The 27,609-nt window shown below is 46.4% G+C and overlaps 1 long non-coding RNA gene across 1 annotated transcript; it reads right to left on the reverse strand.

Annotated features, from left to right (window-relative positions):
- Positions 1–402: 402 nt before the first annotated feature.
- Positions 403–27,609, reverse strand: LOC142464497 (uncharacterized). Its single transcript, XR_012787671.1, has 3 exons — positions 27,356–27,609; positions 16,524–16,625; positions 403–547 (listed from the first exon to the last, which is right to left on the reverse strand). It is a non-coding gene; the product is annotated as an uncharacterized LOC142464497 (long non-coding RNA).

Raw genomic sequence — 27,609 nt, forward strand, 5'->3', positions numbered from 1 at the left:
TTGTTTCTTGCGATGGCCGCGTCACGTGAGCGGTTCAGCCAATGAGGGCGAACCACTCACGGCCGCTTCTCCGCCAAGCCTCCTCTGCCCTGTCTCCCCGGTATAATCAAGATGCCGCACAGCGGCAGCGCAGGGTGACGTCACAGAATAGCGCTGCCGCCCTGCAGCACTTGGTAGAATCAGGGCCTAACTGATATCATTTTTTTATTTTTGTCAGTTATAATAATAATGACTTTTAGGGTGGGAAGTTACCGTTTAACCCTCTGCAGTCCGTTGCAGGCCCTACAGGTATCGAAAAGGGGTTACCAAATCTATTCCCGTAAGTTTGTAAAAAAGTTTTTAAAAAAACCCCGATGTATTGAGCACAAAGGCAAACGTACAATATGTATTTCAGTATATTTTTTATTTTGTATTCGGTAATATTTTGCATTGTACATTTTGCAATAAGCTATATCTTGATGGAATGTTTGTGTATCGTGGTAATCGGTTCTCTGTTGGCTTGTCTCCGTTTCCCTCTGTAGGGGCGGCCCCCTAATTTCAGTAGTGGCTGGAAAGAGAGGATTGAAAATCCACATTTTTATTTCTGGTGTCCTGTCTTTCCATACTCCATTTTTTTTTAAAATAGTACTAAACGTGAATGTGTGTGTCAGTGAAAGTTGTGTGTTTCTGTCACATACAACAAATGTTAGCGTGCACAGGACTGAAATGTGAGCATGCGCAGGAGGCCTGTCATAAAAGAGAATTGAATACATGGAGCAGCCAACCAGCAGAGGTGGTAGACGGCAAACAAACAGCAAAAGGAGTAATAAATGCCTGTGACCATATAACTGTAAAGAAATAGATAAAGCTGAATATCGTTGTTATAGTTTTACTGTGAGCAGATCTGAAGGGCCATACAGTTCTTATATGCGGTGAATGTCTGTTTCTGCATGAATAGTATATCTTAGTACCACCATTTCCTTCCATGCCGAAGGAATCCACAAAAGGGTGTATTGTGCAGCGCGTAGCACTGAAATATTACCGGGGTTATAATTGACCCTATAAACATTTCAGCTGATCAGAGCGGAGATTTGTCTTCATGTTGGTTTTCACAACATTGCTTTCTCAGGAAAGTAAAAAGGCAATTTAAAAGCATTACTGTGCTTAAACATAAATTGCTGGCCATTAAAGAATAAATATACCCCATGCTTGCTCTCAGCAAATAACATCATCTTTATGCAGAACAGGATGTGTTTATACCAGACGCGTGTGTGTTGCTTCCCTGGCTGGCGTACCCTCTGTCCTAATTTTATCATGCACTGCGTGTCACAAAATAACCTCCCTTCAATTGGCTTTCATTGTGTTTTCTTAATGGTGGCCACTTTCACTGGTGTCTGGGGTTCTAATTAAATTAATTACCCAGAATCATTTGCTGCAGTGGAAGCATTGTATGCTAAGAGATAATGGGGAAAGGCAGGGTTACAGATGGACGATACCGGCCTTACCTTTGGCTGGTCCGAAGGTGGCAGCGCGGCCCCTCCTCCTGCCGCGTCACGGCGTAACGTGATTGTTGCAATGTCAACGCGTTGCCAACACAAGGAAGGCCGCATAAGGTAAGACCTCCCCCAGTTGCACACGTACCTCCCCCAGCTACACGCACCCTCCCCAGTCCCTACCTGGAGGGGGAGCAGCGGTTCGGTCCCGCGACGGTTCGGGACTCCCCAGCTCGCTCCTCCAGCTCTCTCCTGTCGGGCGGAATTTGGATCCCGGTGCCGACAGGAGGAGGGAGCGTGGGGCCCCCCAGAAGGCGCGGGGCCCAAGAGAACCTCTTTCCCCTAAGATCGACCCAACCTGTCTGAGACGTGAATGCGCTCACAAGCTGTATTTTTATTTACTGTTCTCATTTGTAAAATCCAGTGTTTTTGGTTTTGCCAGAACTCAAGTGGTTTTGGATTTGCAAAAAAAAAAAAGAATACCGTAATAAGCTGGAAAGTTCCTTAAAAAAAATTGGGGTAAACTTTTTTTTGGAAAGGCAGACTTGTTTTCCGACCAGCACCCCCAAACTGCCCCACCCCAGTTTATTTAAAAAAAATAACACAGTGAATCGGAGGGTGAGCCTCTCTCGGGCTTTGGCTCGTGTTTTGGTCAAGTTCGAAAAACTCGTTCCGGATTTCGACTCGGACATCCCAGGGAACACCGCTATTCGCAGCGTTCGAATGTCGAAACCTTACAAACCTGCCCATCTGTAGGGTTTTATTTGCAATGGGGTTTGTTATGTCTTCAAACATAATCCCTTTTACGCGATCCAAACAAATAATATTGCTTGAAACGCATTTCCTTTATTTATCCATCAACGTTACAGTAAAATCCATTGAAAAGCTTCCTGTTGTGGCTAAACATTGAAGTAATATATTACAGGATATATGTACAAAAAGTCTTAAACAATGATCACCACTGTGAACTTTCAAAGACTGATCCCCTTTTACGTCTGTAGGTGTACCCTGGATTAACCTGTCACAGGTTATTATGACTATTATTTGAATACAGCACTTACCATTGGGTGCATAGACGATGTGATATACACGGAGTTACATTGTATATAATCAGAGATAAGATTAGTAAGCACGGTTGTATACAAAAGCAGAAAAGAGTTCATGCCCTAAACATGGATCATTTATCGGGGTGCTGGGGGACTTAAACATGAAAGGAGCAGTTCCGCTGCTTTTTTTTACTGGGAAGCTGGGGTTCCCCAGAGCTGAACCTCATTAATTTCAGTCCTTGGGGTGTCCCTGTTTCCCAAGATTAGAGAGTCTTGGGACTCGAGGCCAACATTTCACAAGTTTCGCGACGGTTCCAAAATTCGCTATTTCGCTTGTTAAAAGAGACGATCGGGCAGCCTAGCGACTTCAGAAACGTTTTTATTTCGATTTTTACACCAGTTCGATTTAATTTTTTTTCGAAAGCGAGGGTAATTGAGATGAATCGGACATGCGGTGCCGGTCCGCTTTGTACGTGAACTCGTTGCGGTCTTCGGGGGGGGTCGCAGCTTAACTTTTTTTATACGGAACTAAAACGGGTGAAATTTGCAGACGCTTCCTCAGGCCGACGGCAAATAAAAATACCACGTTGTGAGCACATTGCCACGTCTCGGACAGGTCGGCAACTCTGCCCTTCCCCATTATCTCTTAGCCTACAGCGCTTCCACTGCAGCCAGGGATTGTGGGTAATTTAGGCGTGCACAATCTTGGCCCATTTCTACCCGAGGTACATACCTGGAGTGCCGAGTGCCGGAACCGTCCCCTCCATGGGGCAATACGATAGCGGATTAGATGTTCTGCGACTGCTTCCTATTGGCCCACGTGACGAAAAGGGACGAAAATACGCCGGTTTACCGGTACAATAATCGAGTAAGTAAAAATAGCACCAAAAAAGTTTGGTGAAACCTATTTAAAAAAATAATATTGTAGATAAAGTGGCAATCCATGCGCTATTTCTTTCTTTTTAACATTTTTTTTTTGCATGTGTGTACATAGGATTGGAGCAGGGGGTCTACAGAGCTGAACCCCGCTAATTTCAGCTCCCGGGACCCCCTGGTTCTGGAGATACATACCTCCATAGGTGATGCCGGTAGCTGCTCTGCTCGGTTAGCAGGGATCACGTTATGGCGGAGTTTCAAATCTCCCGCGCACTGTGGCCAATAGGAAGCCGTGACATCATCAGGTCCGGCCGCCTACAGGCCCATGTGATGCTGGAGCTTTAAACCTGAGCTAGCTCAGCCGGAGCGGCTACCGGCACCTACTACGGAGGTCTGTATCTCTGGAAGCAGGGGGTCCCCAGAGCTGAAATTAGTGGGGTTCAGCTCCAGAGACTCCCCCCCCCCTTCCATCCAATATAATAAAAAAAGAAAAAAGCGCTTGGATTGCGCCTTTGAATTTCTCTTTATTATTAGTTCACCAACCCAAGGACAGGCTTAATTACCAAGCTCCATCACCACGGGGAAATATTACAGAAACATGTGAACGCTCTGATTGTGGGAGCAGGATAAAAGGTTTTATTTAGTGCTGAGGCGCCGGCTAAAAATGCAAAGACGGACAATATATCTTCAGTAAAATTGCCACCTGCAGATTCAGCTGAGATTTTAATAATGAAACTGATGGCGTTTTCTCCGATAAGGGCTAAGGCCTGGTCCCCGCTGCCTACTGCAGCGCCCGCTGTGGCGGACGCTGCAGGGACGAGAGCCCTCCCCTCAATGGTGCCGGGCCCGCTGCGAGGGGGGGCCGCAGCGCTGTGGCGAGAGTGGCTCCTGCTCTCAATAGAATTGAGAGCAGGACTCGCGACGGAGCGCTAAGCCACGCCCCCCAGCGGTTCAGCCAATGAGGGCGAAGCTGTCGGGTGACGTCATGGCCACTCCCCCGCCACGCCCCTCCCCCGGTCTCTCTTCCTGCAGCTCACTGCAGACCGGGGAATCGGCTGCACGCACCTCCAGTCTCGCGGGCGCGCGCGCAGCGGAGGTACTGGGGCCTCAGCCTAAGCAGCGGATTGCAACTGCAGGGGGTTAATGTGGGCGATCGCTCCAGATCCTTAACTGTTTTGCTACCAGAGAGTAGCGATGTCCAAAGTGCATTTGTAACATTTCCCTCCCCCCCCCCCCCCCGAAACTATTCCCTGTGAGATTTTTTAGCAAACCCCCCAAAGCTGATTAAGTAAAATGTCACTGGCAGGGAAGGGGTTACATGACACAAATAGGCTGAAATACCCAGTGTGCTTTGTCTCTGCGTTCCCTGGCGGTGGGCAGCTGAGAATCAGTCAATGCGCTGTCTGTGGCCATCCGCTCCGAGATGACACGTTTCATGGGTGACCTTTTCACGCCATTGGCAGAGGATAATTCCAAATGGCTTTGGCCTGAATGTGGCTTGTAGGCTTAGAGCTAAAATACATCACATCCAGCTGCAGGCTTCCTGCCTTAACCTCTTCACTGCCAGGGCATTGCCGGGCCCTTGATGCCTCAAAGGATAGTAGGGCGTGTTCAATGTTCCCCAGAAATGTACAATAATCTACATAAACACAGCTCCGCGTGCTTCCAACTATAAGGCCTCGGACATGGTAAAAAAATACCGCGCTGACGCTCGTGCTCGCGGGAGCTTTTTTTTGTGTCCTGGCATGAGCGTCAGCGAGCGCGCGTGGGAGGCGGGGCTAGCGCGCACGTCACGGCGCCGACATCATTGGAGTGCCATTGGCTTTTGCCAGTCATGTGACCGGCCCTGCGCTTCCCTCAGTGCGAAAAATTAAATGATCCGTCTGCTGCGATTCGACACGCCTCTGCGCGCCTGCGGAAGCGCCATCTAGAACCACCCTCCGTAGGGATGATGGGGGTAAGTGTTCCGCGTCAGTTCGGGTCAGCGCTGGCTTTTTGACCATGGATGCAATCTATTATTATTATTATTTACTGTGGTTTAAAAGAACATTTGTTTCTTTTTTTTTTAAGTTAGGATAAACAAAAGACTAATTACACAAATCCATGGCAGGGCTTATTTGCCTTTGAGTAGGAATCCAAGCGGGGGTTGTGACACTAGGGGTTGGGACACTAGGGGTTGGGACACTAGGGGTTGATTTATTCAAGTGTGAAAGCCATTAACGATTGTTAACAGCAATTCACTTGAACGGCCATTAAAGGCTAATAAAGCTGTTGTAATCTAGTAAATAAACCTCTAGTACAGGGGAGGCCAACTGCAATCCTCAACAGCCACCAACAGGCCAAGTTTTAAGGATATATCTGCTTCAGCAAAGGTGGCTCAGTCAGCAACTGACACACCTGTGCTGAAGCAGGGATAGTCTGAAAACCTGACCTGTTGGTGGCCCTTTAGAACTGGAGTTGGTCACCCCTGCTGTAGGAGAATTGGAGCCTAGCTCATTAGTACTTTTTAGGCAGTATACCCAGTGCTGTGCACATACTCGCGGGGAACGGTTTTCACTTCCCGGGGAACTATACGGACAATGGTTTTCACACAGAGTTCCCCCAAAGCCAGCGCTGCTCTGAGAGGTTTCTCTCCTTCCTCCGTGTGTTACTCCCAGATTAAAAAGGAGCTTATTTGCTACCCTTAGTTTTCACATCTCCAATCCCAGGGCATTTCCCCAAAGCTCCCTCTGTACAGAATAATGCATTATAGCTGCAGCATTAGGCCCGGGCCATAGATGTTTGGGGAGAGCGGAGGAGCGCTAACGCTGAGGCTCGCCTGCATCAGTTAGCGCGATTGCACGGACTGGCAGGCGAGCCAGCGTGCGCGAAGGTAGCCGGGGGGAGGTGGTTGTAGGCGGGGTCAGTGCGTTGCTGGGCCAATCGCCCGCGACGCACTGACGTCAATGTCACGGCGCCGTGATGTTGACGCTGGTGTGCTGCGATTGGAGGGTTTCAGCCGACAGCGCGCTGAAAAACAGCTTGGCGCTCGGCTGAAACCTCCAACTCCTGAGCACGCCTGCGGACGCTCGCGTGAGTCCCCTCTCAAGGCATCCTCATTGAGGATGCAGGGGCTCAGCGCGGAGCTCAGCGCGGAGCGTCCGCACGCCTCAGCACGGCCTGTCCATCTATGGACACGGCCTTAGACCTGGCTTCTCTGCCGTGGCGTATGTTCCACCAAACCCACCACATTGACATATCTGGCCAAGAACAATGCCTATATTGTGTCGTGTGTGTGTGTGTAGCATTGTCTGCTCTCTTGGCGTGCAATCCCACTGCCTTGCGTACAGAAAAGTCGCTTCTACCCCCAATATCACTGTCCCCCACGTAACAGCAAACCAATAGAAATGTAAAAACTGCTGCTACGTGGTGTTTATAACTTCAATGAATGCAATCGCGAGTAAAGTCGGTCTTTCCCTATTCGTAGATAACATGGTTACCGCTGTGAAGCGCTAAGTACACTAATGGCGCTATATAAATAAAGACATACATACATACTTAAGTGAATTGGTTGTGTGTCTACAAAGGCACCCATCTCATAGATATGGCAAGTGTCATAGTGCAGGGGGGCTCATCGCCCGTCCTCAAGACCACCCCCCAACAGCTCAGATTTTTAGGGTATCCCTGCTTCAGCACAGGTGGCTCAATCAGTCCCAGCTTCAGTACAGGTGGCTCATTCAGTGACTGAGCCACCTGTGCTGAAGCTGGGATATCCTGAAAACCTGACCTTTTGGGGGGCGGGGGGGGGGGGGCGCTTGAGGACTGTAGTTAAGCACCCCTGATATAGGGCTATACAAACAGGGAACTGGGATCCGGATACTAACTTTGAGTCTTCTTGGACTGCAAAAAAAAATGTCTAACCGTGTCCACTTCCCTTCGCTGTCCAAAGATGGACGGGGGGGAGTGTTCCAGAAGGTGACTAATTATAAGAAGTTCACCGCCAACAAGAACCCCCAGCTTGTCTGTTCCTCTTCCTGTACTGCTCAACGCCCACAGGCGTCCCGCACACCACCTCCGCACGACAACTGCAGGGGAGGGGGCACTACACCCAGCTCCCTGGGTGGCCCCCAGATCCCCCCCCCCCCCCGAGGTTACCTCAAATAGAATCCTTTCAATTGATGCACTCACGTGGGAATTGAGTTGATGGCAAAACATTGACTTTTAGTAACTTATTATTATTAAGAGTAAAAGTCAAGTTTTATTATCAGCTCCATTTCCCACTTGAGTCCATCAATAAAGTGGACGCTTGGACTTTGTCCTTTTGCTCTTTCGATTATTTCCGATTTTAGCCACTAAATTCACCCCCGAAGCATCGAGGTAACCGTGGGATATACCACGGATATAGCAGTGGGATATACAAATCTCCAGACTAATGTTACTGCTTAGGGCCACAGTGCGAGCTATTCATTTGCCTTTTAGTATTGCTGGACATAAAGTGGACCTCCATTGCATGGATTTAGCCATAGTTACGTTCAGTAATGTTCGGTTAAAAGCAGAAGAGAACAGCCTCACTAATCTGAATAGACCTCCTTCTAGAGTGTCAGCTCTTTGGCACAGTGACCTCTTTACTATTGTCTCAGTTTGTCTTAATCAATATGTACTCTCACACATTGCTATTGTCCTCCCTCCCGCATTGTACTGCGCTCCGGAATATGTCGCCGACATACAAATAAATCCTAACTACCGACTAGCACGTAGTACTATGTTTTACAGCTAGTGATGTATGTATAATTGCAGTGACGTGACTTTCCTTCTTATTACCACTTCGCAGGCGAATCAAAACCATCCGTCGTCTATCCGTTCTAAAATCCCATTAAGTTATCCCACGTGGAATCCTGTAGATTCATCTGAGACACCCTAGGGTGACATGGAACCCAGACGAAGAAATACTGCCACATTGTAACCACTCTGCACATCTCGTTACGATCCCTGGGTCCATTACAGTGTAGCCAGTATTTGTCAGCCATAAATAGCAGCACAATATCTCAGTGCCACTCCATCTAGCTCTATTCATAATTAATTAGGCTGCGAGGGGAGAGCGAGAGAGAGGAAAGGAAACATAATTATCAGCTTCAAGTGAGAACATTCATTATCATGCTAATGTACACGGCAGGAACGGTTATGCAGGCTTGCACTGATTATTCTGCAGCGATGTCTGCCACTCTTACATCAGAACCAGTTTGCTGGGTCCTTCAAGCAAGCGTTAGAAACCTTAGGCCTCGGCCATGTTACCTGCTTGCTTGCTGAAGCGTGCTGACGCTCGCTCATGCTTGCCACTGAGCCCCTACAGCCGCAATGAGAGCGGCTTTAGTAGGGGCTCGCCTACGCTTCCGCAAGCGCGCGGAAGCGTAGGTCTTAGCAGATTTTTAAAAATCAAGCGCTTGCCGGAGCGCAGGGCCGGTCACGTTGAGCGGTTCGCCCAATGAGGGCGAACCAGCTCCGTGACGTAACTGGCCCGCCCCCCAGACGGCGCGCAGGGCAAGCAACCGCAAGGCCAGGGAAAGCACCCGCTTTCCCCGAGCCTCAGCGCGCATCAGCACGCAAGCAGATAACATGGCCGAGGCCTTAACCGCAGCTAAATACCAGCCGGAGATGGCCAGGGAAACGACTGTATGTGCACGAGGTTGGTCGCCCTGATAAAAATGGTTATATTGTGCAGAAGTGGTAACATCACAGACGATTGTGACCTCCCGCCCCATCCCCCCTCCCCAAGCAGCAATGTTTTGGGGGTCCACCCATGCAATTTAATGTTCCCTCACCAATAACAAGCTTTAAGCAGGAGCCCGAGCTGATCGCAATTTATTAAAAAAAAATTTAAACTTGTTTTAAGAGTTCTCCTCTTGCACTTTCCAGGAGCGTTTTTATTTAGTTGGATGCCACATTTCGGAGATATACCGTAAGCTTTTGAAATATTAAAGGTCGGGCGGGTAAAAGGGAGCTCTCGGCGGAGCCCGGCGCAGTCCCAGGCGTAACATGGTGACCTGAGAGTCTGGAGCGTACGGTAAAACAATTCCTCTTAACACTAAAAACTAAGGTGGGAGGAATAGGCTTCACCCACAAATATATATATATATACACAGTATATTAGATAGATCAAAAAGGGGTGTGCCAGAGCCTGTTTCAGAAGAAGGGGATGTGACTTTGTAAATGGGTGCTATAGAAACCAAAAATGCTTGTTACATTATAATACATAAAAAATGTAATTCAGAGTTGTTTAAAAAATGCTACAAGTATTTTCTCATAGTACAGAACTGATTTATTTAAAAAAAAAACACACAGCTTTAAGATTATGGGTCTCACCCCTGAATTAACCAGTGACCACTTCATATTAAACCACCCACCGTTTGCACATTATAATCTGCATGTAATATTTTAGTAATAAAACATTTGTGCATATAAATGGATATGCATATACAAGAGATGAACACAGCACATGAATAAATCAACTTGTAATACTGTATCTGCCATACTGTACTCTTTTGTGTCAGAATTAGCGATGATGAGGTCAGCGGCGCTGTATCCAAGCTCTCGCCAGTGACTGCCGCGTAGGAATGGTCTGGATGATCAGCCTGGGTTTGAGACACAAGACATCAGATCGGCGCACCTTGTCTCCGAATCTTACCACCTTGTGGTTTAATAACCGTACTGAACCTGTCTGGGAAAGGGCAACTTGTGAAACCAGAAATGGATTCCAGTTTAATGATGGCAAGGAACCGGACTGGCAATGCTGTTACATGTAGGACACCAGATACAACAGGGGTCTCAAACTCAGTCCTCAAGGGCCACCAACCGGCCAGCTTTTATGGATATCCCTGCTTCAGCACAGGTGGCTTAATCAGTCCCTGCTTCAGCACAGGTGGGTCAATCAGTCCCAGCTTCAGCACAGATGCCTCAATCAGAGGCTCAGTCCTTTGACTGAGCCACCTGTGCTGAAGCAGGGAGATCCATAAAAGCTGGCCTGGTGGTGGCCCTTGAGGACCGAGTTTGAGACCCCTGAGATACAAACTATTATCAATAGGTACAGAACATGATTCTAGCTGATCTTCATTAGGTACGGGACAGGAAACCCAGCAGAGTACATGCTATACAGTATATACTGTAGGTGCAGTTGGAGCGGGGAGTACTGAGCAGCAGACCCACTCATTAATTGTATCCAGTAAATGATCATTGCCGAGTGTTTATTCCTCTTAGTGATGGAGCCAAATGGCCCATTGGTTGAATGTAAGTGTAATCTCTCAGGCTTTGCTATGGGTTCCAGGAAAAGAAGATGTGGTTAGGAGAAGAACACAAGACAGGAATGAGATGTACAACAATTCCAAATATTCAGGTAAGTGTTTCCAGGAAGAATTTAACCCTGCGAACGCTATATGGATCTGCAATGCATTGCAAAACCATCAAGCCTATGTATGTATGCCTCCATTCAATTGAAGGAATCATGGTTCCAAAACAATGACTGAAGATTACTCACAATAATACTTAGATTGTAAGCTCTTCGGGGCAGAGGTTCCTTTTCCTAATGTTACTTTTATGTCTGAAGCGCATATTCCCACTCTGTGTTATATTCTGTATTACTGCAGGAAACAATGACACTGAGTTAGACTCAGGGGAGCCTGGTTCAATTCCTGGTGTCGGCTCCTTGTGACCGTGGGCAGGTCACTTTATCTCCCTGTGCCTCAGGCACCAAGAACATAGAGTGTAAGCTCCACGGGGCAGGGACTGTAACATTCCTATGTGCTGCGTACCGCGCGCTGTACTGTAATTGTGACGCTCTCTGTGTCCGGTGGAGAGAAAAGAGTTGTATGAAATAAAGTTATTATTATTACATGGATGGCACTATATAAATAAAAATATACCTACAATAAGGGCAGCGTCTAACCCGCACACCCTAGTGTTATCAGACCCTATCAAATTAAACTGTGCGCACTGTACAAACTAATAAAACGTACAAACAATATCTGCTTAGCCTATCCAACACTGAAAGGGTTAATTGCCCAACCTCTCCCTCCCCCTGAGTTATAACTGATTGCTGTTTGCACCCAGCAGATATGTGTCTGAGCTGGAAGGAAGCTGGGAGCAAATGTACTTTAAGAATTCCACCTCCCACGCATTTTGCAACTCTGCTGAACTCTTGTCACAAGTGCAAACCAGCAAGTGCCAACACTGTGCCCAAGTCTGAGGGTGTGCTGAAGCAGAGACAGGAGGAAGCAGAGACAAGCAGCCACAGGAGGAAGAAGAGACAAGCAGCCAAAGGAGGAAGCAGCCACAGGAGGAAGCAGACAAGCAGCCACAGGAGGAAGCAGAGACAAGCAGCCACAGGAGGAAGCAGCCACAGGAGGAAGCAGAGACAAGCAGCCACAGGAGGAAGCAGAGACAAGAAGCCACAGGAGGAAGCAGAGACAAGCAGCCACAGGAGGAAGCAGACAGGAGGAAGCAGAGACAAGCAGCCAAAGGAGGAAGCAGAGACAGGAGGAAGCAGACAAGCAGCCACAGGAGGAAGCAGAGACAAGCAGCCACAGGAGGAAGCAGAGACAGGAGGAGGCAGAGACAAGCAGTCACAGGAGGAAGCAGAGACAGGAGGAGGCAGAGAGAAGCAGAGACAAGCAGCCACAGGAGGAAGCAGAGACAAGCAGCCACAGGAGGAAGCAGAGACAAGCAGCCACAGGAGGAAGCAGAGACAAGCAGCCACAGGAGGAAGCAGAGACAAGCAGAGACAGGAGGAAGCAGAGACAAGCAGTCACAGGAGGAAGCAGAGACAGGAGGAGGCAGAGAGAAGCAGAGACAAACAGCCACAGGAGGAAGCAGAGACAAGCAGCCACAGGAGGAAGCAGAGACAGGAGGAAGCAGCATTGTTATGTTATTAGCATGATGTCTGACCTGGTACCACTTGGTTCTGCTGGGTTTCAGTCAGAGTGCAGCTGAGTCATGCTGCAGACTAAAATACCTTTAAGCAGCAATACTACATTGTTTTGTCTCACGTGTATATGTACAGAATGTGGCAATGTATCATTCTACATTCTTACCCAAGCTCCTGTTCTAAATCTGCCAACATCCTGATTGTGTGCCTAACATAATGACTGCTTCAGTCAGTGTAACTCAGCAGCTACAATGTATACTTATATTACGTAGGTAATATTATTTATTGTTACGGTTTGCAACTCAAACTGCTGGGAGCATTGGCAACAAATTATCGCAAACAGGAAAGTGTTGCAAATGTTTTGCACTGCTGGGGAAGTGGGCTAAAGCCTGCTATAGAAATCAAAGTATTGTATGTCTTTATATAGCGCCCAAAGTGTACTCAGCGCTTCACAAAGAATACAGTACAGGGAATTATAATAATACATTAAGCGCAGCAAAATCAGACAATAGGAAGTAAACAAAGTAAGTATTATCTAATACTACATCACTGAGGTATTTTAAAAAATGATGGCGCTGTTTGCTGTAGTCTAGAGACCAGTGGTGCTCAACTCCAGTTCTCCAGTCCTCCCAACAGGACAGGTTTGCAGGATAACCCAACTTCAGCACAATCAGCCCTTGCTTCAGCACAGGTGGCTCAGTCTTTGACTGAGCCTCTGATTGAGCCACCTGTGCTGAAGCAGGGATATCCTGAAAACCTGACCTTGAGGACTGGCCTAGACCTGGGGGGCATGAGATTTTCTGGGGGGGGAGGGGGGGGCGACATCACATGACCCCACGGTGTAATTTGACGTTGGAGGTAAGGGAGGGGCGTGAGCAGGGGGGGGGAGCAGGCAGGAGGGGGGGGTTTGGCGTAACCCCTAGCCTGGACGACCGCAGTGGATCTGTGCTGGTGGAGAATAACTTCGCTAATATTAGTGGTAAATGTAAAGGGTAAAATGTTACGGGTTGATGCTGTAAACAATATTTAACATTTATTTTTGTGCCTCTCTTTAGTTCCCTTATCTTCTGCCTTTTATTTGTCTTCTGTGAAGCAGACAGCTCTCAATGGTGTGATCTAAGGGAGCGTGGGCAGAACGTAAATATATTTGTTTTATTTCTTTAGGAACTGAGGCATCCTTTGGAGCTGTACCATGCTACAATGCCAAGATACTTACCGCTCAAGTAACAGGGTTTTAAAAAAAAAAAAAAATTAAACCTTCGGGGGAGACAAAATGGCTGCCAAATCTTGCAAGTCATTGGTTGCAGCTTCCTATTGGAGGGCCATATAAGTAACTTTAGAAGTATCATGGAAATTAGGGGGGGGGGGTCCCGGGATCTGAAAAGCGTGCAGCTCAGGTTCGGGGGGGAGTTAGTTAGTTGGGACGGCTGATTTCAATGCTCCACGTACTGGAGAATATAGCACGTACACAATAAGAATGATTGACGCGGTGCGTGGTGCTGAGGTCTCCGTTGCTATAGAGAAAATACCTGAGTTGTCCAACAGTTCCAGGAAAGCAGTTTCATGTTAATGGGCATTTCTGAAAACCACAAATTTCGAAAAACGAGGATGTCCAACGTCCCGAAATCTGCTCCTGATTTGGTATGGAATTTAGTCAATTCAAATTAACCATGGTTTAACCCAGGGGTGCTCTCAACTCCATCCTCTCTCACTGAGCCACCTGTGCTGAAGCTGGGATATCCTGAAAACCTGACCTGTTGTGGGGGGCGCCCAAGAAGACTGGAGTTGAGCCCCCCCCCCTCCCCTGGCTTAACCCAGCCTCCACCAAACGACAAACCTAGCAGACAACTTTCACAAGACTTAAATCAGTAAGGGAATACCAAGAAGCCCCAGGAAACGCGACACGATGTTTCACTAACCTATGGAATTCATGGAAATGGTTCAATCTGAGCACGTGATCAAGTGAAGCGTATTCACGTCCAAGATTCTCAGCCGTGGATCTCCTAAAAGTAAAAGTTTAGGGCCCCCTCTTTTCCATATTAGATTGTAAGCTCATAGGGACAGTGGTTCATTGAAAATCTGTTCGTATAGACTAGCAGTCTGTATGCTGTATACGCATAAAGCAGTGACACTGAGCCATGTAATGGGTACCCAGCAGCGCGGCTAATCTCCAGCAGCTTTAACCACATCACAGGTGCGCAGGCTGCAGTCAGGGTGAGTGAGAGCGCGCCGGCGCTCATTTTGCTTGGGGGATTTGGGCCAGTTGCGCGCCCTGGGGGGCGTGTTAGGGGACACGGTCATGATGTCACGGAGCTCCCGTGACGCGGCAGAAACAAATGTACTTGTCTCTACAAGCACCTGAGCGCCATGCGCTCACGGGCTCGCGCACGCCTGCGCTGACACTGGACAAACACATTGTACCAATGTGTTTGAGCCCGCGCGCCCACTCGGCGTCACCGTGATGGCAGCCTAAGAGTTTGATGCTGAGTTCCTAGCACACTATTGCTGTCCTTCCTACAGAATTGGTTCTTAGCAGCAATTCCCGGTTATGGGTCAAGGGAAACTCGGACAGTGCAAACTGCAGCAGCAAGAAAGCGAGCTGTTATTGTGATGTCTGAAGCCGCTCTCCCTCACTGCCCCACACCTCTGAAATACCCTTCCCCTCAGTATCCGACTGGCACCCCCTCTCTCCACCTTTAAGATCCATCTTAAAACCCACCTCTTTAATGAAGCATCTGGTCAGCGCCGCTGGCGGATACTATACATTCATATGCACCGTCCTTGACCCCTTGCAGACGCACTGACCAGAACACCATGCTACGGTCTCTGTAACTTCTCCCTACTCACCACTTAGATTGTAAGCTCTGCGGGGCAGGGACTCCTTTTCCTAATGATTACTTTGTAGCGCTTATTCACATTCCGTCTCATATTATTTTTTCACGTGTATAACTGCTGTGTACACGGATGACGCTATACAAATATCTATATATATATATATCTATATATATATATATAGATATATATATATATACATACATACACACATACATACATACCTGTGACTGTTACCATGTAAAATAAAGGTGCCTATGTGTCGAAAACTGCCTTTTGGAGCAAGATTGTGTGTTGCATGTTAAACTCTATTTACACACATTGCTGATCCTCTAAACTCACATTTCTCCATCTGCACAGAAAATGCTATTTGTTTCCTATTTGTTGTGGCGCGGAGAAATGGCGGCGCGGAGAAATGGCAGCGCTGGGCGTACAGGTGTAAATGGTGTGTACTAAAAAAAGAATATCTCTGTGCGTCACAAAATCAATCCCACGCATCAAAATCGTCCGCCAGGTTCCACGTGGCGTAAACCCGGGCGAGACTCTTACTCGTGTTAGCGTAGAATAAAGGTGCGCTGTGTCCACCCCATATATACTCATTATATAGGTGAACAAAATTTATTATTTTCACAGTATGGCTATTATAAATAACATGACACTAACAATAGGTAATTACAAATAGTAGTTATAGAAGGGGGAAATGCACATCATTCTGTTTTTATTTAAATTGTATCAATCAGGAATTCGACATGCGGGAGGCGACACAAAATAATTCCCAATGACTGTCCATACATATATAGATATACATGGAAACAAAAGAAAATAGGGGGAGCAAAGGGTTAGAGGGAAACACACCTTCAACAACAGTATTGGAGTAACCAGATTAAAATAACTGGTCAATGACCTTCAAAAATGGACGTGGAGTAACATACATATAGATATACATATAGATATACATACATATATAGATACATAACTTTCATACATACAGTACATACATATATACATATATAGATATACATACATATAGATATACATACATACATACATGTATAGATGTACATACATACATACATAGATATACATACATAGTGTACATACATACATATATAGATATACATACATATATAGATATACATACATATATATAGATATACATACATATATAGATATATATAGATATACATACATATATAGATATACATACATATATAGATATACATATGAGGCGTATTTTTTGAAGGTTTCTACTATATATTTTTTTTAAGCACTAAAAATTTGACGCGCAAAGAATTAAAATAAAATCTCCGGTGTTTGCCTCGAGTTCACGTTCAGTATTTCTCTTTGCTGCCGGCGGCGCTGAACCGCGGTGGTTTCCGCCCTGGGGTTTCCTGACACACTTACCGGTGTTCTTGGCGATGCTGCTTCCAATTGGCCCATGGAACTCCCGAGATTTGTTGGCCATTTTGAATCCGCTCGAACGTCGGTACCTGCGCCGGTACAGATCTAGAAAACCAGGGGGGCTACAGCATTAAAAAATAACGTTATTTCCAGCCGTACAGGACCCCGTCCTCCTGGTTCCCATCCTTTCAAAATAATAACATTTTACAATGCTTCCACTGCAGCCAGGGATTCTGGGTAATGACATGCAAATTAGTTTCATATTTTTTTGCTCCCTGGCTGCAGTGGGAGCACTGTATGTTAAGAGATAATGGGGAAGGGCAGGGCTGCGGACCTGTCTGAGGTGTGTGATTGTGCTCACACGTGATTTGTTAATTTGTGGCACGCTGGACGGCGCAGGCTCTTTTTTTTTACCCTTATTTTTTTACTCGCCATAAGTTATTTTGTGTTTAAGATGATAGAAATTTGTAGGTACAAGCGCACGCCTGGAACCCGGCAAATATTACCATGGTTGAATGATCGCCAAAGTCACCGGGGATATACATGCAATACGGTATCAGATGGCACACGCGTGTAATATCGCACGCAGGTTTATATGAATGAATTCAAGTTTCAGTCTGGTAGCGCAGACCGTTATAAAGATGGAAAGCGTTGCAACATCTCGCCGTTCCCGAAACCAGACAGATGTCCGCGTTGGTTATGCCGCCCCCACGATCGTGTCTGGATGAGGCATATCCGGTGACAAAATAATAGCCTCCTCTTTCCTGAATGGGGATCATTTCACTGCCTCGTTTATAATTCTCATAAGTAAGGGGGTGTACCATCTCGTGGAACCACGAGTGCACCATCCCGACTCTTGTGTTCTTCTCAAGGATGTCTTCTTTTTACCCCCTTTGTATCTAAAGCCCTCTCCCGCCTTAAACCTTTTTCACTGACTGCCCCGCACCTCTGGAATGCCCTTCCCCTCATTACCCGACTAGCACCCTCTCTATCCACCTTTAAGACCCACCTTAAGACACACTTGCTTAAAGAAGCATATGAATAGCACTGTGGATATTCTGAACACATGATACATAAAGCTTGGCCCCCTGCAGACGCACTTACCAGAACTCCCTTCTACTGTCTCTGTACGTTCTCCCTACCTACCAATTAGATTGTAAGCTCCTCGGGGCAGGGACTCCTCTTCCTTAATGTTACTTTTATGTCTGAAGCACTTATTCCCATGATCTGTTATTTATATTATCTGTTATTTATTTGATTACCCCATGTATTACTACTGTGAAGCGCTATGTACATTAATGGCGCTATATAAATAAAGACATACAATACAATACAACCAATACATTAACTGTCATGTAACACCTTCACTTTCATTATTTGTCTTGTGATTTGAGATTTCATGTTGAATAGCCTTACACGCCCACCTCCCCAAAGCACAGCTCCCTGGTGTACATACTCCTTAATTAGGATTCTAAAGAGGCAATTCAAGTGGCACTTAAAAAAAATATATATTTTTTTTTCTGGTTTTGTATATGCAGCCTTGGGTTACCTTTATTGAAAACTAATTACCTAAGCTGCTGATCGATTCGTTCTCCCGGCATCGATCAGCAAAGATCCTGCTTCCCAGGGTTCACTAAATGGCCGCCTTTCAGTTTCCATCAATCCTTCCGTCAGTGTAACTCAGCAGCTACAATGTATCCTGATATTACTAAGGGAACATCTATTCTTACAGATTGCAGCTCGCACTGCTGGGAATATTGGCAACAAATGATCGCAAACAGCAAAGTGTTGCAAAGATTTTGCACTGCTGGGGAGGTGGGATAAAACGCTATAGAAATCAAAGGATACTCAGTGTATTAAAACTCATAAAAAATGGCATTGAGAGATGAATAATAATAATAATTGGAAAAAATGAAGTATCATACTACAGAACGGATTTATTTTAAATAAAAACACACGTAGGATATTGCTTGGATTGTTCCTTTAAATTGAACCTTGATTTTAAAAAATGGCCATAACCCATAGTTTTAAAATAACAAAAAATACATATAAAGCAGCAGTACCCTTCAAATCATCTTGAGAAAATATAGATTATCCAAACTGGACTGAGTTGTGTATTTTCAGCTCCCGTGACCCTGTCTTATCTGCTTGTTAAAAGCCATCTGTTATAGCCACGGTCCCCCAAAAGAAAGCAAGAACTACCTGATAGGCAGTAAATGGCCTCATTTAGAATTCGATTCCAGGCAGTTCGGTAAACGAAGGTTTTTATTTCCTTAATATGAATAGCACTATTCACTGTGATGATTTTAACTTGGAATACGCTGTAGGAGTCTTTAGGAGTCAGGGCAAACACTGGCAGACGGCTAACTAAATGACATTATTATTGACTAGCAAATAAAAACTGGAGGTGCTTGATTAATTCAAACTGTCGCCCTGCGTGGGGTGCGCCTCCGGGCACGCGTCTCTTAGTAACTGGATCGCCCGCTTTCAAAGAAGACAGCGTTATTGTGGCAACAGCTTGTTCCCTGGAAGTCATTCATTCGTTTGTATTTGTTCCCCTTGGGGGGGATGGGAATTCTTCCTGGTGTCGGCGCGTTATCCACCATCCTTGCTGGCCTAGAAATGGTAATGCCATTTGTTACGCGTCTGAGAAGGTCGCTGATCCGTCTACTAACACTAAGGGGGTTACGGATGTGTGAAACTGTCCAATATGTGGAGTGTCCCGGCCCCCCCACCCAACCCCACAAAATGCTGCTTCCTTGCGAAACGTTTCGTCAAGCGTCAAAGGGTAATAATGTCGCAAAATGAGGCTTGGGTTTCGCCTTTTCGGAAGCGCTCAGTGAAATTTCCCCAGGCAGTGAGCGAGACACAGAGTGCGCCATATTTATCATCGCGTTGTTAAGAGAATCTAGCGATTCTTAGGGTTTCGCCAATTAGCATGGCAAGCGAAATTGTAATCACATTGTTATTGCGTGGCACGCCCCCTTGTGAAATCTCATCTGACCAGGTTCTTAACCTCTAAAGGCGGTTATTCATATAGTTATTATCATCGTTTGCTTGTATAGTGCCCACGTATTCCGCAGCGTGGTACAATGCGGGGTACCGAGTGACATCAATTACATAAACGGAATGACATACACAATTCACATTATTCTATCTGTGACAGTCCGTGATATAATCTCACGGGGGGGGGGGGGGCACGGTCATTTCAATATTCCCACCAATGGTTACATGTCGCACGGCCTTCAACACCCATCCTTCTGCAATAAATGGATTTATTACTATTGTGAGCCAAGTTAAGTAACAAGACATGAACGCACCGGTTCGTTTCCCTGCCCTCCGTCTGTTCTGTGCTGTGTTTACAAGGTAGAAAAAAATATTGGGGGGGAAATCTCAAATGTGCGTACCTCTTTGCAATACATGGCAGCCCCGACGTGGCAGTGAATGGGTTAAACCAGGGGGGTTCTCAACTCCAGTCCTCAAGACCCTCCCCAACAGGTCCAGGTTTGAAGGATATCCCTGCTTCAGCACAGGTGGCTCAGTGGAAGAGCCACCTGTGCTGAAGCAAGCTCTAAGACTCAGCCACCTGTGCTGAAGCAGGGATATCCTGAAAAGATGACCAGTGGGGGAGGGTCTTGAGGGCTGGAGTGGAGAACTCCCTGGGTTATGCCATATATCTCATTTTGCTAATTTGATAGATTAAACTAATTGACTGTGGAACATTTCCACTAAGCGGTGCTATTGCTATAAGACGCCTTCAGAGGACTGCAGACATCGTGTTGCTGCCTATTCAAGTGGATGGGCCAGACAGTGTGTAATGGCATAGCACTGCTTAGTAAATATGCCCATTTAACCCCTTCTGAGCAATGCGTCTCCAGCCCCTCTGGCATCAGAGAGTTGTATTGGGAACGTGGCTTTACTCTCACATTGCCACCGGTGACCTGATATTTCCTGCGTCCCTGGGAACCTCAGGCGATGCTTAACATTCCACACAGAGCCACGGCTAATCCGGCTATCTCATGGTCAAGTCCGGTTGCCATGGCTCCCTCCTGGGAAATTCCGGGAGGGTCAGAGGTCAGGTGGCGGCTGTCTGGAAAGCTCCACAATTTTGCTTTGTGATGTCAGCTGCGTAAAAGCACACACGCAGACTGTGCACAACCTGTAAACACACACATATATATATATTTATACATATAAAGTCTTTATTTGTATAGCGCCATTAATGTACATAGCGCTTCACAGCAGTAATACACGGGGTAATCATATAAATAACAAATAATATAATATAAATAACAGGTCATAGGAATAAGTGCTTCAGACAAACGTAACATTTAGGAAGAGGAGTCCCTGCTCCGAGGAGCTTACAATCTAAATATATTTAAAAAAATATGCTCCAGTATATGCTTTACTGTGGAGGATTTTTGTCACTTTTTTTTTACCCACCATAACTTTACTAAGTGTGGTGAAACCTATCCCTGCTTCATTTGGCAAAGCCAGTATAACCAACCCCACACTGAGGAGACCCATTAAGGTCGAAACGGCTGTCTGTGGGTGAGTTTACTGGCTATGCATCTTAACCCTGGCTGTGCTCAAAGCTGTGAAATGCAGCAAGCTTAAGCCTATAGGGAACCATATTAATGGTTTTGAAGCAAAAGGTGGCACTGTGTACTTATTTGCATGTCATTTCCCAGAATCCCTTGCTGCAGTGGAAGCGCTGTATGCTGGGGGATAATGGTGAAAGGCAGGGTTGCAGACCTGTCTAAGACATGCAAATGAGCTCACAGTAATATTTCCATTTGCTATATGCTTTGCTGTGGAGGGTTTTTGTCACTTTTGTTTACCCACCATAACGTGTGTGTGTGTGTACAATGAATGAAGTTTATTGCAAAACTATCAATGTTTTGGCTCTCTACAGACATATACACATATACATGCTCCTTTAGGGAGCCAAAACATTGATAGGTTTGCAATAAACTTCATTCATTGTATCCACCATTGATGTGAGAAATGCTTTATTTGTTCTGAGAAAATATGAGTCCCCATTTCACAGAATTTTCCTCTTCAGACCCAATTGAAGCATATTGCACTATTTGTGTTTTTATGTTTTATTTTTTATGGTGATACCCGCGCTCCCCGATTTATTATTTTTCCGCTACACTATTCTACAGAGGATCGGACCATCCTGTCTTAGGGGTTTGAGCTGCATTATTCAATTGCACATTAATTTGCACTTTATATCTCACTTCGTGCACTTCATTTATCTTCCTTTGGGATTTTATTGTGGATTAGCACTATATAAGTTCACATTGTAACATACAAGCGCCTATCACAATCTTTTTTTGTTACAATGTCACAGTAGCGGGGCTGATAATAAAGGGCGGAATCCCATTCTTGTATTCTTCACCTCCAATTTGAACTCCACAGACACTTCATACGTGACACTTATTATGAGTCAGTCTCACCTTTCTGTAGCATCAGCGGTCTCAAAGACTTCCATAGTCTCGCTGCTCATAACCAGCACAGTTCAATTAAAATGTGATGAACTATTTTCAGAGCACCCAAATCTCACTGATTTCCGAATTTTACAACCACACAGTGGCCCGCCGCACAACCGGAATCTCAGTATTTGTGCGTGTAATAGGTTGGTGCAAATGGGGTCAAATTATTAGAGACAAAAGTTGATTCCTAAGACGGTACCCGCAGAAATCCCCCACCTAATGTTGCACTCAGACCTAGAATAGTGAATGGACCGGAAATACGTTCTCAGATCTATTGTCTGCACATATGTCACTGAAATAGCTCAAACAAAACAAAGCGAGATCACAGGATCAATTACTGCTTCCTTCTCTACGGTTATCAATTACACTGTATATCAAATCAGATACAAAACCTAAGTGTCGTAAAATCTTCTTTCTTTTCCAATAGAGGAGATCCCTCGTGGTATACATATAAAAAGTGAAATACAGAAACATACAATAAAAACACGGTAAGCGTATAGCTGGCATATTCACTATTATGGCTAATGTGAGATCGGCCCAAAGGCTACATAGGGATAAGGCAAGCAGGATACTTGGGACAGAAGTGGATATATAAAGTGTGCAATTGTATCTTATGTACAGAGATCTCTACTTAAAGCTGCAGTTTAGTCTTTTTTTTTTTTTATTTCAATAGTTTCATGTGTGCAATCTCTAATGTAAGAGTGTGTATGTGTATCAGTGTGAATAAAAATGAATGGAGAGCCCACAGTATATACAGTGCTTTACAAAAGGTGTGTGTGGAGTGGGAGTGGATATAAATGGTGTGGGTAGGTGTGGAAATGTGAGAGATTGTAGCACAACTAAAAGTGTGTGTGGATACTTTGTGGTCCCTATTGGTGTATAGGGATGGAAAAACAAGGAGTATTAGTATAGATACCTCATCAGATTGTATATATCTACGCAGATAGAAACAGCCCTGTCTAGTTGTGTTGGAATGAGTACTGGCTGTAATATGGAATATCTTAGCGCATGTTAGCGGAATGTACATGCTACAGACACTATTGCATTAATCAGAGAGAGTATACTGTATACATGTGCAAAATAGAGACAGCCTCACCCAATGCCATAGTGTCAAATACTGCCATAGTATAGTGCAGACAAGAGTGAGCAGGACACACATGCACTTGAGATAAATATTTAAGGGCCCCCACTAGGAGAATATTATCAATAGTAATACATCCCTATAAGTGACCCAGCCGTAAGCATATCGCCCGACCATGCCCTATATATAGATTGTATTAGCGTTAATCAATCAATCAATCAATATAAATGTGTACAAGCGATGACCGTCTCCTCTAGGTGTATATGATGGAATTTACAGATGAGGGGGGTTATTTAGTAATAGACCCCTTCTAAGAATAACCTCATAGATAGTGTATATATGCAGTGAAACTCTGCCATGCACGCTAAATAATGAGGGGATCCATACATGGTTGCCCCCACCGATCACTATATATTGGGCGATCACACCAAATATGCAGTGTCCATACATGACAAATGTGACTATAGACAAGAGGTCACCTGCAATGTGCAGAGTCTGAGAGTCATGTAAATACAAGCCGTTAGTTCGTAGAGTCTCTTGGGTCTGCGCTCTCCTCATTGCCGCCATTAAAATCCGACGCGCGTTTCGCGTAACTGGGCACGCTTCTTCAAGGGAGGCGTATCCCTTGTCCAGGAGATGCGTCCCTAAATGCCACGTCAGTAGACGTGGCTTCAGCGCTGGGCGTGTAAGTCTGACGCAGGGGGTTGAGGGAAGGCTGTAAGCCCGGGGTCCTGACACAGAGCAGATATACCTGGAGAAAGGACTGTGCTGCCCGTGGCGAGGCGAAGAAGCTGAGCCGCTGACACGTCCAGCGTGGAAGCCACGCCTACTGAGGCCACGGATCTGAGATTTTGGAACTCGGAAGTGTAGGCGGTTAGTTGTAGGTGGATGTGTTTTACATAGGGTCCCCAGAGCTGAACCCCATTCATTTCATTTCAGCTCCAAGGACCCCCTACTTCTTGCGATACCTCTGTAGGAGGGTGACGGTAGCCGCCCCGGCTAGCTGGCTGGGGTTCATGTAATGGTCACTTTCAGAGCCCCCCACCCCCGTGGCCCAATCGGGGGCCCTGACATCATCAGCTTCCTATAGGCCCACGTGACGTGGGAGCTTTCAATTTACAGGAGATTCCGGCCCCCCCTTCGTAGGTATTTCCAGAAACAGGGGGTCCCCGGGGCTGAAATCTATGGGGTTCAGCTCCAGACACCCCCTGCTTCAATCCTAAGTAAAACAATAAAATAAAATAAACGGTTTGCTTGGATTGCTCCATTAAAATGCTCGGAAATCAGACATGGGACTGCCACATTGTTAAGTCACTTTGGGGACTTTTCTTATTATTTATATAACGTGTATAGCTTGTTACATTACGGGAGATATAAAGGAGCAGCATGCTAGATATACTGTGTAATGACATGAAAGCACAAGAACGTATCGCGGTGTGGGGAGAGAAGGAGCCGAGAGGCCACGCTGAGAAAGCCCCACAACATTTGTCAGCAACAGCAGAGATAATTAGAAGATTTCCGTCCTGCATAAGCCAATGTCGAAGTGTCCAGGTTTCTGTCTGCTTCAGCTCATTCTCGGGGAGAGGAGAATATATATAAATGAGAGATGGTGTGGAATGAGTTGTTCATGGCGACGTTAGTATGTCCTGCACTCTCTCCATGCCGCTATTCCAGGAACAGATACTCTGTATCACAATTAACTGACTTGCACATATTCGGCTGTGTTCTCCCCCTACGTTTTAACCGAATAGCTGCCAGTGAGATCAGCAACATATCATTTGGGGTTTGAGTTTGAATTAAACAAATATCGGCACACGCGTCACTGAACAGCGAAGGTTTATTTTAACTACTAAGTTACAGGTACCGCTGTTACCTAGTACCCGTGGACTAGATAACCGTAGCCATTCTTTGAACCAATTTAGTGCTGAAGCATCTTACAACACTCCGCTGAAACCAATATGGTGTCTGCTTAACTATGTCCAGCATGGTGAAAAGGGATGAGATGTAACCGCAATCTATGTAGTCAGAACCAACAGGGGTTTAGGATAAAACCCCTAAATATGGAGCCTCATGACACTTTAGGCCACGATGATAGTGGCGGTGCGCGTGCGAGCGATGCTGCGTGCCGCCAAAACAAATTAATGTTGTCCATTGAGCGCGCAAGCGAGAATTTTGAACATTCATTTAAAATTGTTTTTGCTGCACGACGAGGGCGAGACGCTCACGTGACGTCGCAGCCACGCCTCCCTGTTGCCTCCCGATGCCTGCAGTGCAGGTTTCGCGCGTGTGCGCAACGCGAGTGATGTCGCAGCCACGCCTCCGCCACGCCTTCCTGTTGCCTCCCGATGCCTGCAGTGCAGGTTTCGCGCGTGCGCAACGCGAGTGACGTCACGCACGCGCACTGACACCGCAACTATAAACGAGGCCTTAGACTGCAGATATTTTCGGCTTTACCTATGAATAGAACGCAGCTGCCTCCCACAAATAAAATATTCCCCCCCTATGCTATATTCCCTCCCCTCCCCCCCCTATGCTATATTGTGGCTATTTTAAAGGTTTTCACATCACTAACCATTGTATTCTTTCCTTCTCTCCCAGCCGTGTTTCGGTAAGCGGCCTTTGGCTTGTGACACAGATGAACGAGCCTCCTGTCTGCAGATCCCACGCTTTCTATCCGTGGCAGGAATAAAATGCTACCCCTCCATTCCCCCGGCAGGTGACGCTAACCGGAAGTGACGGCTCATTTGGCTCGTTTGGCCCGAGATCCGTCATGTAACGCAGCCACTGTCGCCCTGAGAATGAAAGTGCCACGTCCTCCCGCCGGACACCTCTCCCGGCGTGTCAGGAAGAGGAGTGTGAATGGAAAGTGTACTCCTCACTTTGCGTTCCCCTTGATGTATCTATCACGTGCGATCTACCTGACAAGACCGGATGAGAGGAGCCGTCTTCCTGCCCATTTGGTATGGGGGAGGAAAAGGCGTTAACGGAGAAGTTCCCCATCACAACATTATTTTTGCCCCCCCCCACCACCATATTATTTTTGCCCCCCCCCACCATATTATTGTTGCCCCCTCACCATATTATTTTTGCCCCCCCACCATATTATTGTTGCCCCCCATATTATTTTTTGCCCCCCACCATATTATTTTTGCCCATCCAACCATATTATTTTTGCCCTACCATATTATTGCTGCCCCCCCATATTATTTTTGCCCCCCCACACCATATTATTTTTGCCCCCCCACCATATTATTGTTGCCCCCCCCACCATATTATATTTGCCCTCCCATATTATTTTTGCCCCCCCATCATATTATTGTTGCCCCCCCCCCCCATATTATTGTTGCCCCCCCATATTATTTTTGCCCCCCCTTCAGGAGCTGAACCGTGTAAATGTCAGCTCTGGGGACCCGTTGGCCCCTGAGATACTCACAAGGAAGGAGGCTCCAGTACTGCCTCGCCAGGGGGAAACAAGACTGCGGTTTAAATCTCCCGCGTCACTGGGTGTTTAAAGCTCCATGAAGTAACCGCCGGCACCTTCCCCGGTGAGTACTTGGGGGGGCGCAGGCATCCCCGGAGCTGAAATGAACACGGTTAATAAATAGGTCCCCGTTACACTCCCCCCCCCCTCCCTAACCGTAAATCCGCTGCACGAGGCACCCTGTCGTTATATCCTCGGCTTATACTAACCGTATTTACCTGGATAGTGGTAACATTATTATATATCCTCAGTAGGCCGCTCACCGCTCCCTGATTTGGGGTCAGTCTCACCGGGGTCTCGCTGGTAAAAATCCGGACTTTTCCACTAAAATGCCACTGGTTGTTCCCAATAATGTTTCTCTCTTAGGCCGAGGCCATACTAGGCGCGCGCGCCTGCCGCAGCGGCAGAGGCGATTTGTGGCCTAGGGGGAGACGCGATGGGGAGGCGTGGCTGTGACGTCACGGAGTTGGTTTGCCCTCATTGGCTGAACCGGCCGTTGCGCGACAAAATCAAATTATTTTTGGACCGCGTTGTCGCGCTCATGAAAATTGCACCAATGACTGAGACACTGATTGAGCCACCTGTGCTGAAGCAGGGATAATCCTTAAAACCTGACCTGTTGGTGGCCCTTTAGGACTGTAATTTAGTTTTGTATTGCTGCCTAAAATCTTAAACCATAACTGCAGATATATGAAATTGATCTATCCTTGGTATAATTGAACCTTACATTATTTGGGGGACAAATTACAGTGATATAATAGAAAATAACAGTCACCGAAACGCGTATTGTGGTCTCTTGTCCCAGGCTGGGCATTGGCTGCAGGAGAGGGACGCGTTTCGTTACATCCACGTCCTACATGAGCAGATGTTGCTTTGGCAGCTAAACCCACAGGCCTTCCAAGCCCAAATCTCACTGTCATCAGAGATCTCTCCGAAACACGTCCCGGACTTTGCCAAAGCCACGATGACGAGCCAGTGATTAGCCTAACTGCACCATGTGCGGATACTCTGTGCAGGGGCGCCAACAGC

This window comes from Ascaphus truei, chromosome 13, assembly GCF_040206685.1.
Source record: "Ascaphus truei isolate aAscTru1 chromosome 13, aAscTru1.hap1, whole genome shotgun sequence".
NCBI lineage: Eukaryota > Metazoa > Chordata > Amphibia > Anura > Ascaphidae > Ascaphus > Ascaphus truei.